This window comes from Scyliorhinus torazame, chromosome 3 (assembly GCF_047496885.1).
Source record: "Scyliorhinus torazame isolate Kashiwa2021f chromosome 3, sScyTor2.1, whole genome shotgun sequence".
Lineage (NCBI taxonomy): Eukaryota > Metazoa > Chordata > Chondrichthyes > Carcharhiniformes > Scyliorhinidae > Scyliorhinus > Scyliorhinus torazame.
Window position 1 is genome coordinate 77,687,850 of NC_092709.1, and position 16,019 is coordinate 77,703,868.

The window sequence follows — 16,019 nt, forward strand, 5'->3', positions numbered from 1 at the left end:
CCCCGGTGATTCTCCGGCCCGCGATGGGCCGAGCGGCCGCCCGTTTTCGGCGTCTCCCGCCGGCGTAAAATACACCAGGTCCTGACCGGTGGGACGTGGCTCTGAGGGCGGCCTGCGGGGTCCTCGGGAGACCGCGGGGAGATCTGGCTCCGGGGGGGCCCCCCACAGTGGCCTTGCCCGCAATCGGGGCCCACCGATCCACTGGAGGGCCTATGCCACGGGGGCACTCTTTCCCTCTGCGCTGGCCGGTGTAAGAGTCCGCCATGGCCGGCGCGGAGAAGAACCCCACTGCGCATACGCTGGGATGACGCCAGCACATGCTGGCGCTCCTGCGCATGTGCCAACTAGCTAGCCGGCGGAGGCCCTTTGGCGCCGGCTGGCGTGGCGGCAAGCCCTTCGCCGCCGGCTGGCGCGCCGCCAGTCCCACCGGCTCCGGCCTAGCCCCAGAAGGTGCGGAGGATTCCGCACCTTCCGGGTGGCCCGATGCCGGAGTGGTTCACGCCACTCCTCGGTGCCGGTCTAGCCCGCCCCGCCGGGTAGGGGAGAATCCCGCCCATTCACTTTTTAAAAATATGTATTTTATTACAAACATGCAACAAAACAGATTACAGCAAATAAACACCCTGGAAACATCCTTCCCAGCAATCAACTATATAGTATTTTCAGTTTTTTTCCTTGTTTAAGAAAACAAGTGGGGCAAAGTCCCAGTGAACTGAAGCCTGACTTCATCCCGCACCCCCCAACAAGCCCACACCCCACTCTCATAGAGCGAAAGTGGCATCATGCAGGGCACATTTTACCAAGGTGAGGCAGGAGAGTTCATGGGCGAGATTCTCCGACCCCTTCGCCGGGCTGGAGAATCCCTGGGGGGGGGGGGGGGGGGGGGGGGGCGCCGGTCCCGCCCTGCCGCCCCGACGCCGGCTGCCGTATTCTCCGTTGCGCTTTTCAGGTAGGCGCGGGATTCACGCCACGCCGGTCGGGGGCCGTTGGCAGTGCCCTCCCGGCAATTCTCCAGGCCACGAGGTGCCGAGCGGCTGTCCGTTTTTGGTTGTCCCATCGGCGTGGGTTACGCATGGTCCCACACGGCAGGACCTGGCAGGTAAGTCGGTGGGTAGGTCCTCGGCAGGGGCACGGGGGGAATCCAGCCCCGGGGGGGGGCCCTCACGGTGGCCTGGCCCGCGATCGGGTCTCCCATGGTGGCCTTGCCCGCGATCGGGGCCCACCGATCTGCGGGCAGGCTTGTGCCATGTGGGCACTTCTTCCTCCCACGCCGGCCCCTGTAGGCCTCCACCATGGCCGGCGCGGAGAAGAGAACCCTCCACGCATGCGCCAAAATACACCGGCCGGTTTGCGCATGCTCGGAACCACGCCGGCGTTTCTGCGCATGCGCGAGATCACGTCGGCCCTTCGGTGCATGCGCAAACTCGCGCAGTCCCTTCGCCGCAGGCTGGAGCGGTGCCAACCCCTCCGCCATCCACCTAGCCCCCGAAAGTGCAGAGAATTCCGCATTTTCGGGGACTGTTGACGCCGGAGTGGTTGGCGCCGCTTCTCCCGCCGGCGTGTGGACTTATTCTCCAGAAGGGAGAACGAATCCCGCTACATGTCTCAAGCCACTCGCCTCAGGAGTGAAAATCCAGGCAATTAATATTTCTGTTATCAATTTATCATACCTTTGCATTCAATTATATGTAAGATTGATGGAAAAACATTTGACTGGTTAGTATTCATGCAGCTTATGAGTTAGAGGGTAGATGAGACGACCAGGCACAGAGTGGTCAGTAGGCCCAATTTGCAGCCTTCCAGATTTTATAGTCATTAAAACGAATAACTGGAAAATTGGGAGAGCCACCAGTTGGGTTTACTGCCCTCTGTAACTGATGGTCCAATTCGCCCTATCCATTGAGTGAGGTCCTACACCACAAATTCTAGCTGATAAATAATTTACTCTCTAGATGTAAAGTACGGTGTTGGATGCTTTCTCCATTTATCTGTGGAAGTTAGAAACATACTGATTGATCCAGGATGGTGGACAATTTCAAATGAACAGGTGTTGGAGGCATCAGACATGACTCACTTATGCTGTACGACATGTACAGCGATATAAATGTAGAATGAAGGCTCGTGAAATTCTTTGCCCCAAAACTTTAGTTTGATGAACATTTATTGGGTTAAATTTAAATGCTTCAAACTTTCCACTAGAAAAAAAGTGGAGAAAGGAAGTGAGTTCATATGTGCGCATTTTAGGGGTTAATTTTGACTTTGGATGATAATATTAAACAGGCGTAATCAGTTCAGCCACAAGTTTTACATCTCTCAATTCATGGAAGTGTATAACAGTGGCTGATCTGATATTGCCTGTTTGATGCCGTCATCCACGTTAAGCTTACCCCATTATAAGTATGATATCTGGGACACAAGTCATATTTGATCACAGAGATAACATGTGGGCAGTAAAAAGCAACTCATGTTTGTGCAGAATGTAGTTAATATTGGGAACTAACAATAAACTTTGAAAATGCATCACACATTTCTGTATACTCTGAAGGGATCCTGTTTGTGTTTCTTGAATATCGTCACAATGTTCCCACTAGTGCCTGCTGAGGCTTTCATTTGAATTTAAAATGCAGAACCATGTTCTGGTTCTAGTCATTGTTCCTGAGAGCAACAACCTGTCACTCTTGTTAACAATAATTTATCTTAATTGGTTCATGGTATATGGTACAGATTGGGCTGTGTAACGCAAAGCTGGATCAAAGGGGCAAAGAACTAATCTGTGTCAAGCCAGATAAGTATTGTGCAATTTGCAGTGTAGCATGTATCCTGTAATGTGCTATTATCCAATAAAGTACAAAATCTCTTTGTATACTTTGTGTGTATATATAATATATATATATATATATATATATCTTTGTGAGTTGGTTAGTTTAGTTGACTGGGTGATTGGTTCGGGATGTGGACCAACGCCAACAGCGCACGTTCAATTCTTCAACCGGTTGAGGTGGGATGACCCTCAGGTTAAATTACCACCAGTCAGCTCTCAAAGGGGAGAGAATGGCAGCACAGTGGCACAGTGGTTAGCACTGCTGCCTCACGGCACCGAGGTTCGAGGTTCGATCCCGGCCCTGGGTTACTGTCCGTGTGGAGTTTGCACATTTTCCTCGCGTTTGTGTGGGTTTCGCCTCTACAACCCAAAGATGTGCAGGGTAGGTGGATTGGCCTCGCTAAATTGCCCCTTAATTGGAAAAAATGAATTGGGCACTCTAAATTTATTTTTAAAAAGGGGAGAGCAGCCTATGGTCCTCTGGGGCTGTGGCGACATTTACATTTTTCTTCTCTTGTTGCAAACCCCAAAAAAGAGAATTCTTTCATTGATGGAATACTGAATGAAATTAATTGATAACAACAGCAGTTCATATGCAGCACAATAATGCGATGTGATTATAATTCATTTACCATCAGAATTATCATTAAAACCTGCTGTTTTGCTAATTCAATAAAACATTCTCAGATTTACTGTAGAAATTCCATACCGTGTGCGTTTGGGAGTCTAGGAGATAACTATGTATGTAAACATAGGTGGACATGTGTATATATTGATAAAGCATGTCTGATGGATGATTTGTACAAGAATGAGAGAATTCCGCATGTTAGCACATTTGTTCAAAGTGCTTTCATATTGTTCAAGATCTGTGCTAGAGGCATTCCCTTCTCACATGCAGACCTCATCAGACGTTGTGCAGAGTCTGCATGTTCTCCGTGTCTGCATGGGTTTCCTCTGGGGGCTCTGGTTTCCTCCCACAAGTCTCGAAATACTTGGGGCGGGATTCTCCGAACCCCCGCCGGGTTGGAGAATCGCTGGTGGGCGGCGTGAATCCCGCCCCCGCCAGCTGCCGAATTCTCCGGCACCGGAGATTTGGCGGGGCCAGGAATCACGCCGCGCCGGTCAGTGGCCTCCCCCCGGCGATTCTCCGGCCCACGATGGGCCGGGTTGCTGCCTGTTCATGTCGGGTCCCGCCGGCGTAAATCAAGGTAGGTCCCTACCGGCAGGACCCAGCTCTGTGGCCGGCCTCCGGGGTCCTCGATGGGGCGATCTGGCCCAAGGGGGGTGTCCCCACGGTGGCCTGGCACGTGGCTGGGCCCACCGGTCCGCTGGCAGGTCTGTGCCGTGGGGGCACTCTATTCCTACGCGCCGGCTGTGTAAGCCTCCACAATGGCCGGCGCGAAGTTGAACCCCCCTTTGCATGCGCGGGGATGACATCAGCAGAGGCTGACGCTCCCGCGCATGCGCGGACCCGCTCCGGCCGGCGGAGTCCTTTCGGCCCCGGCTGGCACGGCGCCAAATGCCTTCCACGCCAGCCGGCGGGGCGCAAACCACACTGGCGCCATCCTAGCCCATGAAGATGTGGAGGATTCCGCACCTTTGGGGCGGCCCGATGCCGGAGTGGTTCCCGCCACTCCCACTGCGCCGTTTCTGCCCGCCCCGCCAATTCCTGGAGAATCCCGCCCATGGTGTTAGGTAATTTGGGCATTCTGAATTCTCCCTCTGTACCTGAACAAGTGCCGGAGTGTGGCGACTAGGGGATTTTCACAGTAACTTCATTGCAGTGTTAACGTAAGCCTACTTGTGACAATAATAAAGATTATTATTATTTTTATTATTATTAACCAGAGTTTAAAATCAGGTAAGTGATCAGGAAGACCCTGCCAAAGTAACCTTCCTTGCTGCTGGTCTGAATGAATCTTAGTAAATCTACTTTCTGTTTGCAGCTGGCTACATGTGAGCCTGATGTTTGGAAGCCAAACCACTAACATGGTATTAGTGCCATTTAGAAGCAGCACCAGATTGTCTGTGAAAGGATATACATGTGCCTGTGTGACTGAGAATATGTGCTGCACAACATAAAAATATAACAATATGGAATGAGAGCCAGTGTAAAGTTAACATTAACTTAGCATTCTTATAGTGATTCCGATGCAGAGAAAGTAAGCTGTCATTCCTAGAAGAAATATTCATACATTGGAAAGTCACATTTTAAGGATAAGGAATGCAGCCAGTGAGGAGCTTGCAATGTGAACCCATTCAGTCCCAGCTCAGGCATTGTGTGCACCTGTGAACAAGAAAGTTGATTTTACTTTGCTCCCGTACTTCATATTCTGGGCCAACCAGTGGATTCCTTATGACATGCTAGTAGCATCAACGACAGTACTTAAGAAAGCCAATAGTCAGCGATGGTGTTCGCTGGATTGACTGTTTTTCCGCTAGGGCCTGGGGGAAGGAGAGGTGGGTGGGTGACAATGGACTTGGACATTGAGCATGGGGAACTAAAAAGTGGCTTCCCTTGCAATGCTTGTTTCCAAATTAGCACTGTGCGGCTTCAATTCACCCACATTAGTGAAAGGTCTCCTAATAGTAATCTTTCTGAGAACCCAATGACTGCACAACCTAATTGTGGCCTCCCAGTCCACTTTGCATCTGTGTGCACTGAATATCTGAGCCACGTTTTTGGCTTCCTGCAACTAGGAATATGGGGATTGAGTGCCTGGCGCCCTTCAGTCATCAAACAGCTGCCATAAGTTTGTCGCCCCCATGTTTCAGCAGCACAGTTACCGTCACTGATTAAATTTAATTAAAGCTCAAAGAAATGATATTGAATTATAGGACAGGCAAATTTAAATGCAAGCCTGATAATTATCTTTAACAACCACAGTCACACTCGTTCAGCTCTCAAAATAAATACTGTGTCCAATCAGTTTGGAAGCGATTGACTCATAATACACCTATCTCCGTGCTTGTGGACTGAAGAACTAATTCAAATTAAATCATGAAAAGCCCAACTGCTAAAGGATGCAACGCCATTCAGTTCCAGTTTGCATAGGAAAGCCGATTTCTATTGATCTGAACGAGGAACGAATGTGTAATGTAAAATTGTGAATCTGTTGTATGGGCTGTGCACAAACAGTATCGAGGTAGTTGGCAATCAGGAGTATCATATACTCGTCCATACTGCAGCTGTGTAATCTCAGGCTTCTGAACTGAACGACAAGCAAGGACATGGCATCCAATAAGTGTGGTCCATTCAACACTCGGTGTGCAGTTACTATTGCTAGTTGTATGCCATATAGTTATAACTTGCCATTATGTGAATGCTATAATATTACAATAACAGGAAGTCAGTGGTCTTTGCTTCAAACCTAAGAGCTTTCAATACTTTCAGGAATTAAATCAAAGTAGACATATGTGGGTAAACAAATATTGACTTAAATCACAAAAGGAAGGACTATAGACTACATGGCCAGCACTTATTTATTCATTTTGTTGCAGTGTATAAACAGAATGTGTGCGGAGCAATCAGAGGACTAATAATATATTGTCAGAATATAAATGAAGTTGGCATGGAACACTTAGAGGCCATGGCCTCTCCCAAACTTAAGCTCTCCAGGAGCAGCAGATGATAGCCAGTGTTACAAGACAACACCCACACAAAAAAAGCTTAAAGATTTTTAACTCTTTGAGGACTGAAGGACCTTAAATGATCTGTATTTTGAGAACGGCCTGAGAATATTGGAGAACACTATTCTTTTAAAGGTTAATTTTATGATGTTGCACTATCAGTGAGAAATATTCTATGTGTTGTATATTGTTTTCCAACTATTTAGATTAATAGTCAGAGAGCCATGCACAGCCCATGCCTGAAGTTTCCATTCCATTTTATATTCCCAGCAGGTGTGGTTACTATTGGAACTGTGATATTATGAAATAACTCCTCTGTAGACAACAATAATTTGAACATCGCTATTAATTTTTTTAATGGGTGATTTACTAAACATGCAGAGTACAGGCTTTTTGAACACAAAGCTTCGTATCATCTAACCATGAACTGATATACCTTTTCTCTCTTCTTTCAGCCTCCTGAAATCCCAAAGTAAGGGCCCTGGCTTTCCCCACAAGAGGAGGAACATAGACTTCAATAAAACAACTTCACAGTTAGTTGTTTTTCTGGAAAGCTTTTTTCAGGGTTATGGCGGGGTGGGGGGTGAGAAGGGGGTGGGGGGACTGGGGGGGGGGTGGCGATCTGACTGGGACTAAGGGCTTTTAAGTGTCTCGTCCTCGGGCGGGGTTGGTGGCTGTCTTGGGTGGGTCCTGGGCCCAAGCCTGCCGGAGGTGGCGACCTTTGTCTTTTATTTTTAGAATTGGTCACAGTCAGAGAATCGGAGTGGTGGGGGGGGGGTGGTTTGGTTGGTGTTTTTAAATTTTCTCTTCAAGGGTAGGGGTTTGTAAATGGTATTTTGTTTGTATGGATCTGTTTATTTTGTGTTTTATAAAATGAAAACTTTAAGTAAAATACTTCTTTTAAAAAACAACTTCATAGTCTTTCAAAATGAACAACACATTGCATTCTGCAACTGGTTCAAGCAAAGAAATGCGGAAATGAAATGATTTTGTGCTATACCCAAATTTAACACAACATGGAGGCTCCTCAGTTGTCCTTAATAATCACTTAAGAAGAGTGTCTAATGAGAATTAAATTGAATTACATTGATTCTCAACCATAGAAAGGAGTAGATTCATTGGTGAAATGAGAGGGCACAGCAATGGAGGGTTGCATCAGGAGTCAGCAGGCAGTGGTCAGGTGGCAGAATGCAGTGGAAATAACATTGCCATTTTGATCAGCTCTCACTGCCACTCTTTGCATCTCCCTCCAAAATGACTGTTCGCCCATAAACAAGGTCCTTGTCAATCGCAAACTTACTGTGGAAGAATGCATTGATATCATGACCTTGACATAAACTTCTCTAAGGGATGAGTACAGGAGTACAGGAGTAGGGATGTCTTGCTGCAGTTATATAGGGACTTGGTGAGGCCACACCTGGAATATTGTGTTCAGTTTTGGTCTCCTTATCTGAGAAAGGATGTTCTTGCTCTAGAGGGAATGCAGCGCGTTACCAGACTGATTCCTGAGATTGCAGGACTGACGTGTGAGGAGAAATTGATTCGGTTAGGATTGTATTCTCTGGAGTTCAGAAGAATGAGGGGGAATCTCACAGAAACCTATAAAATTCTAACAGGGTTAGCTGGGTGAATGCAAGAAGCATTGATGGTGGGTATGACAATAACCAGGGGTCACAATCTGAGGATACGAGGTCGGCCATTTAGAACACAGATGAGGAGAAATTTCTTCACCCAGAGAGTAGTGAGCCTGTGGAATTTGTTACCACAGTAAATAGTTGAGGCCAAAACATATAAAGAAGCAATTAGATATAGCACTTAAGGCAAAGGGGATCAAAGGATATGGGGGAGGGGAAAGCGGGATTAGGCTATTGAGTTGGATGATCAACCATGATCATAATGAATGACAGAGCAGGCTCGAAGAGCAGAATGGTCTCCGCCGGCTCCTATTTTCTATGTTTCTATGACCCCCATCCCGCCCAAGCTTGAGCAGATGTGGTGGACAACTGGGGCGGGATTCTCCGATATCGGCACGACGTCTGCCGACCGGCGCCAAAAACGGCGCGAATCAGTCCGGCATCGCGCCGCCCCAAAGGTGCAGAATTCTCCGCACCTTGAGGAGCCGAGCCCTCACCTTGAGGGGCTAGGCCCCCGCCGGACTGACTTCTGCCCCGTCAGCTGGCGGGAAAGGCCTGGTGCCCCGCCAGCTGGCGCGGAAATGACTTTGCCGTGCGGCGCATGCGCGGGAGCGGCCGCTCACAGCATCCCCGCGCATGCGCAGTGGAGGGGGTCTCTTCCGCCTCTGCCATAGTGGAGACCATGGCGAAGGCGGAAGGAAAAGAGTGCCCCCACGGCACAGGCCCGCCCGCGGATCGGTGGGCCCGATCGCGGGCCAGGCCACCGTGGGGGCACCCCCCAGGGCCAGATCGCCCCGCGCCCCCCCCAGGACCCCGGAGCCCGCCCGCGCCGCCTTGTCCCGCCGTTCAAAAGGTGGTTTGATTCTCGCCGGCGGGACAGGCATTCCAGCAGCGGGACTTCGGCCCATCGCGGGCCGGAGAATCGCCGGGCGGGGGGGCCCGCCAACCGGCGCGGCGCGATTCCCACCCCCGCCGAATATCCGGTGCCGGAGAATTCGGCAACTGGCGGGGGCGGGATTCACGCAAGCCCCCGGCGATTCTCCGACCCGGTGGGGGGTCGGAGAATCCCGCCCCTGGTGTAGCAATTCACCACCAGATCTGGGTGGATAAGGTAAAGCATCAATAGGCCCTACTCATCTGTCAAAATTCTAGGAGCATCCTGGATTGTACAGATAATGTCCAGTTTATTTTATGTACTGCAAACCACCTTATTAAACCCCTCTCACCCCTCTGTGACAAAGGTAAACTATCCCTCCTCATTCTTCTTTACCTCTCCACAGCTTTTGACATGGTTGACCACAATGCCTCTCTTCTGGTTCCATTTTTATCTGTTCAGTTGTAGCCAGAGAACAGCCTGCAACAGCTACTCTCTTCACTCTCATACCATTACCTCTGCCCAGAGGGGCCGACACCAGAAGTAGTGAGGAGGATACCAGGAGTAGAGCTGGGCTGGGCGGTACACTTGCCTCAGGACTCTGACACTTTATCTAAACGTTAAGAAAAGAATAAAACATCCCTCCATCCCCTTATTCCCTCACTCACTTCCCATGCTGTATCCATGCAACCAAAACCAGCCATCTCATGCTTTGTGCCCACTCTGCATAACCCCTCATGCCCTACTTGCCAACATATGCTCTGAAGTCACCCCTATGACCCCTTATTCTCTACAAGCTAACCTATGCCCATGTATACCCGCTTCCAATGGCCTTTTATAGCTCTGTATCAATTTACTGCCAACTCATGCCAACACATATCTCCCACCCACCGCGCTTTTCCCTCACACCTATCATGTCAATTCACCCAGTATTCACCTCGGGCAGACCTCAGGACCCATGCAGAGATGAGATCAAGTTCTGAATGTCTATTGATTTTTCAGCATGTTTTGCATTTTATATCTTTTTATATAGCTCGGTGTCAAAGTTTTGCTTGTTAACACATCTGTGAAATGCCTTTGAATATGTTACCACAGTACAAGCTCTACATAAATATCAATTATTGTTTTTTTTTCAGTTTTGTATTTTGAACAGCAAGGCTTAAATAAAATCGGTGGACTGCAGTAATTTATTATCGTCATAGTACCAGAGTTCAGTGGCATCCAGCAAGATCAAAACGAGAGCAAAACAAATGGAGAAATTACTATTAGCTTTGCCCATCTGTTGTCAGATAGCTGCTTAGCAAGGGTGGAATTGTTATGAAATAAATAAAATGTCTAGGAAATCCATTTTTTTTTGACAACCGGCAAGGGTTGGGCATTATGGGTGAGCTAGAACAAGGGAAGGCTGGATTTCAATTGGAATGCACTCAAAATGTTGCTGCAGTCCACATCTGCTAATGTTAAACAGGCCTGAATGCCTGCCTAAATTGTCTGTCAAAACAATGTCAAACATACCACACCATAATGTCTGCTTTAACATACCTGGATTTCAATGACAAACTGAATGCAGGATGCCAGCTATGCGGTACAGCAGGCATCTGTTTAGCAGTGGATATTTACCATGTTCACTTTCTAAATGAAGGATAATCTTTTCCAGGGAATATTCCAAAATTGAGATTATCCCCTTTTCATTATTTTTCACTGATCTCTTTTCTTGTAGAACTATATTTGTGACTTCCGTGTGATTCTGCAGGAAGGGGCGACCCTCCTAAAATCATTTTTAATGTTTAAGTCTAAATGGTAATCATGGGCAGATTAAATGACAGCAGGTGCAACAAAGCCAGACTTGCTACTGCCCCCCCATAGCTAATGGACACTGAGACTTGCAGTATTCCTAATATCCAGCCTCAGATCATCCACTTCGCAAAGATTAGGACTACGATGCCCAGTACCCCAAGGGACAATGCACTACCATTAAGCCAGCACCAAGTCACATATTGAAATTTTGAGAACAAACACAGAAACATAGAAACGCGACAGTGCAGAAGGAGGCCATTCGGCCCATCACGTCGGCACTGACCCTCTGAAAGAGCACCCTACCTTGGTCTACATCACTGCCCTATCTTCACAGCCCCACCTTACCGGCACATCTCTGGCCTGTTGGAGGACACAGGATCACCTTGAGGAAATCCACACAGACACAGGGAGAAAGTGTACACACCGCAGAGACAGTCACTCAAGGTCGGAATTGAACCCTGGTTCCTGGTACTGTGAGACTAACTGTACCACTGTCAGCTTCACAGATGAAACACTGAATGATTAAGTATTATATGCGGTGGCTTGATTCCATGGAGGGGAACACCTGACTTGAGGAAAGTAGTAGGAGGTTGCCAGGCATGCCTGAAGAGGTTGGTCCAAGAATCAGCCAAATTTGTTCCTTGGACTTCATTGCCATGAAATTGGTGAGCTGCGGGGACCAATCACATGTCCCACTGTAGCTTGCCATCAGGTCCAGAGCATAATTGACCAGGTTGGAAATTGGCAATTGGCCCTCAGCTAAATCCTGTGGAGGTTGGATGATGGCAATAAGAGCAGTGAGAGTGTTGTGGTAGGGGTGGAGGGATATTGGTGGGGGGAGGTGGGCAGCGGGGGAGAAACAGGGATGGCGTGCTAGCATTGTCAATACAATGGTATTGTTGTGGAACCAAGAGGAACATGCCTCCCCCACATGAAGGTAAGTGATAAAAATTTACATATTGTGTCTTCGCCAGATCCAGAGGTTTCTTTAATAATTGTTGGTTAGGCTGCAGTATAGCCTGACAAACTAGTTGGATTAGTTTTTGACCAATTTATGAGCTGGGTCTCAGACATCCCTTCGGTCCTTAATGAGCATATGCAAGTGGCCTTATGTCTGCGAAAGGTGGTGCCTGGAACCCCCGAATAGTTCAAGATAATATGACGTCAGATGCATTTCAGACACCGTTTACCCAGGCTATTGAAAAAAATGTACCTTTTTGCTTCAATTTCGTACCAAGAAATGGAAAAATCAATGTCTAATTTCAATCCATAGCATTCTGACACCTCTTTACTGAATTGTCTTTTTTAGCAATTGGAACATATCGGATGATAGTATCTCAGAACCTGATGCTGATTTTACATTGCAACATCATGATGCAATTTAATCAGGTGATAGTATTGTCATTGCATTATATAAGCTACACCAGATGAAACAAAACTTTTGCTTTTTTTTTTGAAAAATATCCATGGGAAATTACAAATCATACTTCCACAATTCAGAGCAATTTCAGATGATTCCCTATTCAGAAATAGAAATACTCACTTTAGAAATAGCTGGAAAGTTGCACGATTAAAAACTGCTGTGGCTCTGGTGATGAGGGCTGATGATGATTCTCCATTGGAAATGTTAGCAGTTTTCTTTCTTAGATGCTGATAATCTGTTGCCTGTCTCCAACAATTTCTGCTTTTACTTGAGATTTTCAATTCTTATCGTCTTCTCCAGTTATTTATGGAAGCACAAAGTGTCCCCGTAACCAAGCTGTGCCAACACAGAACCCTGTTTGATTCACAGTACTGTATAAAGTTGGACTTTGGCTCTCTTGGACTGAAGGAGAAAAATCCATGTTTAATATTGGACATTTGCATCCCAACAGGAAACTTCTATCAGTAAGGGGCAGTGCCAAAGGTAAGTAATTATAATAAAATAGTTCCACATGAAATCACACATTGGGAAGGCTCTGGTTCGCAATCTACGAAAATACATGTTTTTAAATAAAATTTTAAAATATTGAAAATCTGAAGTAAAAACAAAGTGCGAGGAATTTTGTGAGCTAAGGAAAGAGGATCTCAAATTCGCAGGAAAATGTATTGTTATAGTTAGCCAAATGAATGGCATGTCAATGAAAGCCAGATCAATGACCTTTGTACGTGAGGATAATTCTGATAGGTGGAAGCATTTAATTGGGTCGCTTCTAGAAGCGATGTATAATGCCAGGCTACCCCTTTCGCAGCTGATAACATAGAATAGGGTTTATCTTATGCTCAATGGTTTGTTTATCCCTATGTACATGCTGTGGCTATGAGGTGAGGATCCTTCATCTTCTGTGAAGATTGTGCAAACATTTATAAAAGAAATCCTTCATTTAGCTGGAGTGGACAAGACTGGTGCTATCGGGTCAGGAAGGAAGGATACAGCGAGCACTTGGTTTAGTGTATGGTTAAATAATGTGCCAATGGCTGCAATTCTGAGGGGTTCATATATGTTTTAAGGATAGTTAGAGATCTGGTCAACAGAGAATAGAATTCACTTTAACAGTCTGTCTTAATAAATAATACACTAGGTTAATTAAAGTGTAATATAAGATTCTATTTCAACACTGAATGCATGTTCTAACTCTTATGCTGAATGTAGTTTTCAAAAGATCTACCTGTCATTAACTTAAAAAACCAATAAAAATTTTAATTAAAATAAATAATAGAAGTAAGGGGTAGATCATAGCTAGTAGTACTATAATTAATATCATGAGCTGAAGATAATCCACTCACATCAGTTATGAACTAACTGGCCTTTTTCCCTTGTGAGTATTTCCTCAGTCCCAACATTGTTCACTATGTATGGGCGGTCGGGTCAGCGATTGAGCCAGTCCGATGGAGGGGCACGGGGCCGATCGGGGGGACCTTCTTTCTTGATGATGGTCCGCAGTCCGAGTCCGCCGTGGCGCTTGGCGCGGCCGCGGGAGTCCGCTGCAGTGCGCATGCGTGGACTTGCAACCGGAAGTGCGGGGGCCCGTATCCGCAGCCAAAGCTTCGAGCTTCACAACGGGTCCTTGCTAGCCCTCTGCAGGTAAGTGAATAGCTCTTTATTTCTTCCAGGAAACTGGGGAGTGAAATGCAAGCGTTTTTACGCCGGCAAGGGGACATAGCCCGCCCCATTTTTGGAGAATCTAGCCCATTATATGTACATATATATGAACAGAACAGATACACAATATTATTAACCAACCGCAATTCACAGTGGATTGAGGAGACCAGAAAGTGAAATGTGTACATCAGACTGAGATTCTACATGCACACTATTTAATGGATGCCAGTTAGCTCAGTTGACTAGCGGGCTAGCAGGCTAGCGTGTGGTTTAGTATTGTGTCAACAGTGTGGATTTGAGACTTGTTCCAGCTGACGCAGATTTGGAAACTGGCACCTCTCCCTGTCCATGAAAGTGAAAAGTAATAGCAAGCAGCTCAAGATGATGTACCAGCAGATAATGAAGCAAAGTGTCACATGATACATCTAAAAATTAAACAAATGGATTGATATATTTAAAATAGTAAAATAAGGACGTAAGAATGAATTACACGTCAGAAATTCAATGGAGGAATTTAAATAATTTCATATGCCTCTCATAATCTTAATAATTTCTGATGACTCTTTTGAGTAGGGCCAGTTAGCTCAGATGGTTAGAATGTGAAATGTCAATAGCTCAATCCTTGTATCGGCTGAGGTGGTTTTTTGGAGCTTACTTCTTCTCCATTTCCCATTATGATATCATGGCATCATTGAGCCATAATTAGTAACCCTTGAACAACAAAGGCACTACATAGGGGAAGGTGACTTCTTTTTCTTTAACCTTAGCTTCCAATTCTACTTCTTTATCCCACTGCCATTAGAGAATCAAGCAAAGTTATGCAAAGTCCCACGGGGTCCTTTTGGAAGGCAAATGGCAAAGCAAATTCCTAGTCTACAGGTCCAGCAGCTAAAATTAATCTGACCATTTAAAATTACTGAGATATAGAGTGGAATTCCAGTATGAAATACTCGAAACAAAGACTACGTCGTCCACTTGGAACTACTTAATAATTTTAAGGGGTGTTTTTCGAACTGCACAAACCCCCTGGGTCTTGGGATGCCAGTCTTTTCCTGACATATTTCTCAATGCAATTCGATAAATAAAGCTGAAAATTGTCCCCACCAATCCACAACCCGGAACTTATGGAAGAGCTATTTTTCTTTTTCTCCCCTCACGGACATCCGTGACTGCTGCTCTGTTGTGTTTAATGGGACTAATAGTGAGCACATAGAACATTAGAAAGAGATCATCTATTCTTTCTGTTTCTTTTCATCTATTGACTATTGGTCATTTTATATCCTGGTGGATTCAAGAGTAATATATAGATTTTAGATAAATTATTATTTAAAATATAACAATAACCTTGTACGTGAGACAGGGAAGGCCTGCTGTACCCTTGAGTGCTGTTGATAATTTACATGATGATCTGGCCTGTTAACAAAACCTGGAGAGGTAGACTTATCAAACCTGGAGAGATAGACTTATCAATGGAAGTTGAGATTCTTTCTTGCCTCTAAATAACCTTGACTGGACATACACTGGAAAGTATTGTTTGCTGGTCAGCTGCAGAGCATTTCTGATTTAACCCTGTGCATAACTAGTCTTGTTCGGCCTTTGCCTATAGGCCAAGGCATTTGGACTTGAGTAAGTCTCTACAGGGAGATACAATGCGCTTCATATTAACACGTGAACTATGTGGATTTCTCAGCAGTTTGTGTTGGAGATTTTTATGAATGGTGATGGGTTCCTCTGTGTGTTTTAATATGGAGATATGCAGGTCGGAGAATCGCTGGGGGCTGGCATGAATCCCGCCCCAGCCTATTTGGCGGGGGCGGGAATCGCGCCGATTGGCAGGCCCCCCTGCTCGATTCTCCGGCCCGGATGGGCCGAAGTCCCGCCGCTAAAATGCCTGTCCCGCCGGCGTAAATTAAATCACCTACCTTACCGGCAGGACAAGGCGGTGCGGGCAGGCTCCGGGGTACTGGGGGGGGGCGCGGGGCGATCTGGCCCCGGGGGGTGCCCCCACGGTGGCCTGGCCCGCGATCGGGGCCCACCGATCCGCGGGCGGGCCTGTGCCGTGGGGGCCCTCTTTCCCTTCCGCCTTCACCACGGTCTCCACCATGGCGGAGGTGGAAGAGACTCCCTCCACGGCGCATGCGCGGGAATGCTGTCAGCGGCCGCTGACGCTCCCGCGCATGC

General features: G+C 46.9%; 1 long non-coding RNA gene across 4 annotated transcripts in view; it reads right to left on the bottom strand.

Annotated features, from left to right (window-relative positions):
• Window positions 1-16,019, bottom strand: part of LOC140408530 (uncharacterized) — a 109,820-nt gene that overhangs the window by 53,831 nt on the left and 39,970 nt on the right. Inside the window, exon 2 of one of the 4 annotated variants that reach the window (XR_011940127.1) lies at window positions 12,300-12,581. The exons of the other annotated variants lie outside the window; for them this stretch is intronic. This is a non-coding gene — a long non-coding RNA (uncharacterized lncRNA). The remainder of the gene's footprint in view (window positions 1-12,299; window positions 12,582-16,019) is intronic. 4 annotated transcript variants of the gene reach the window in all.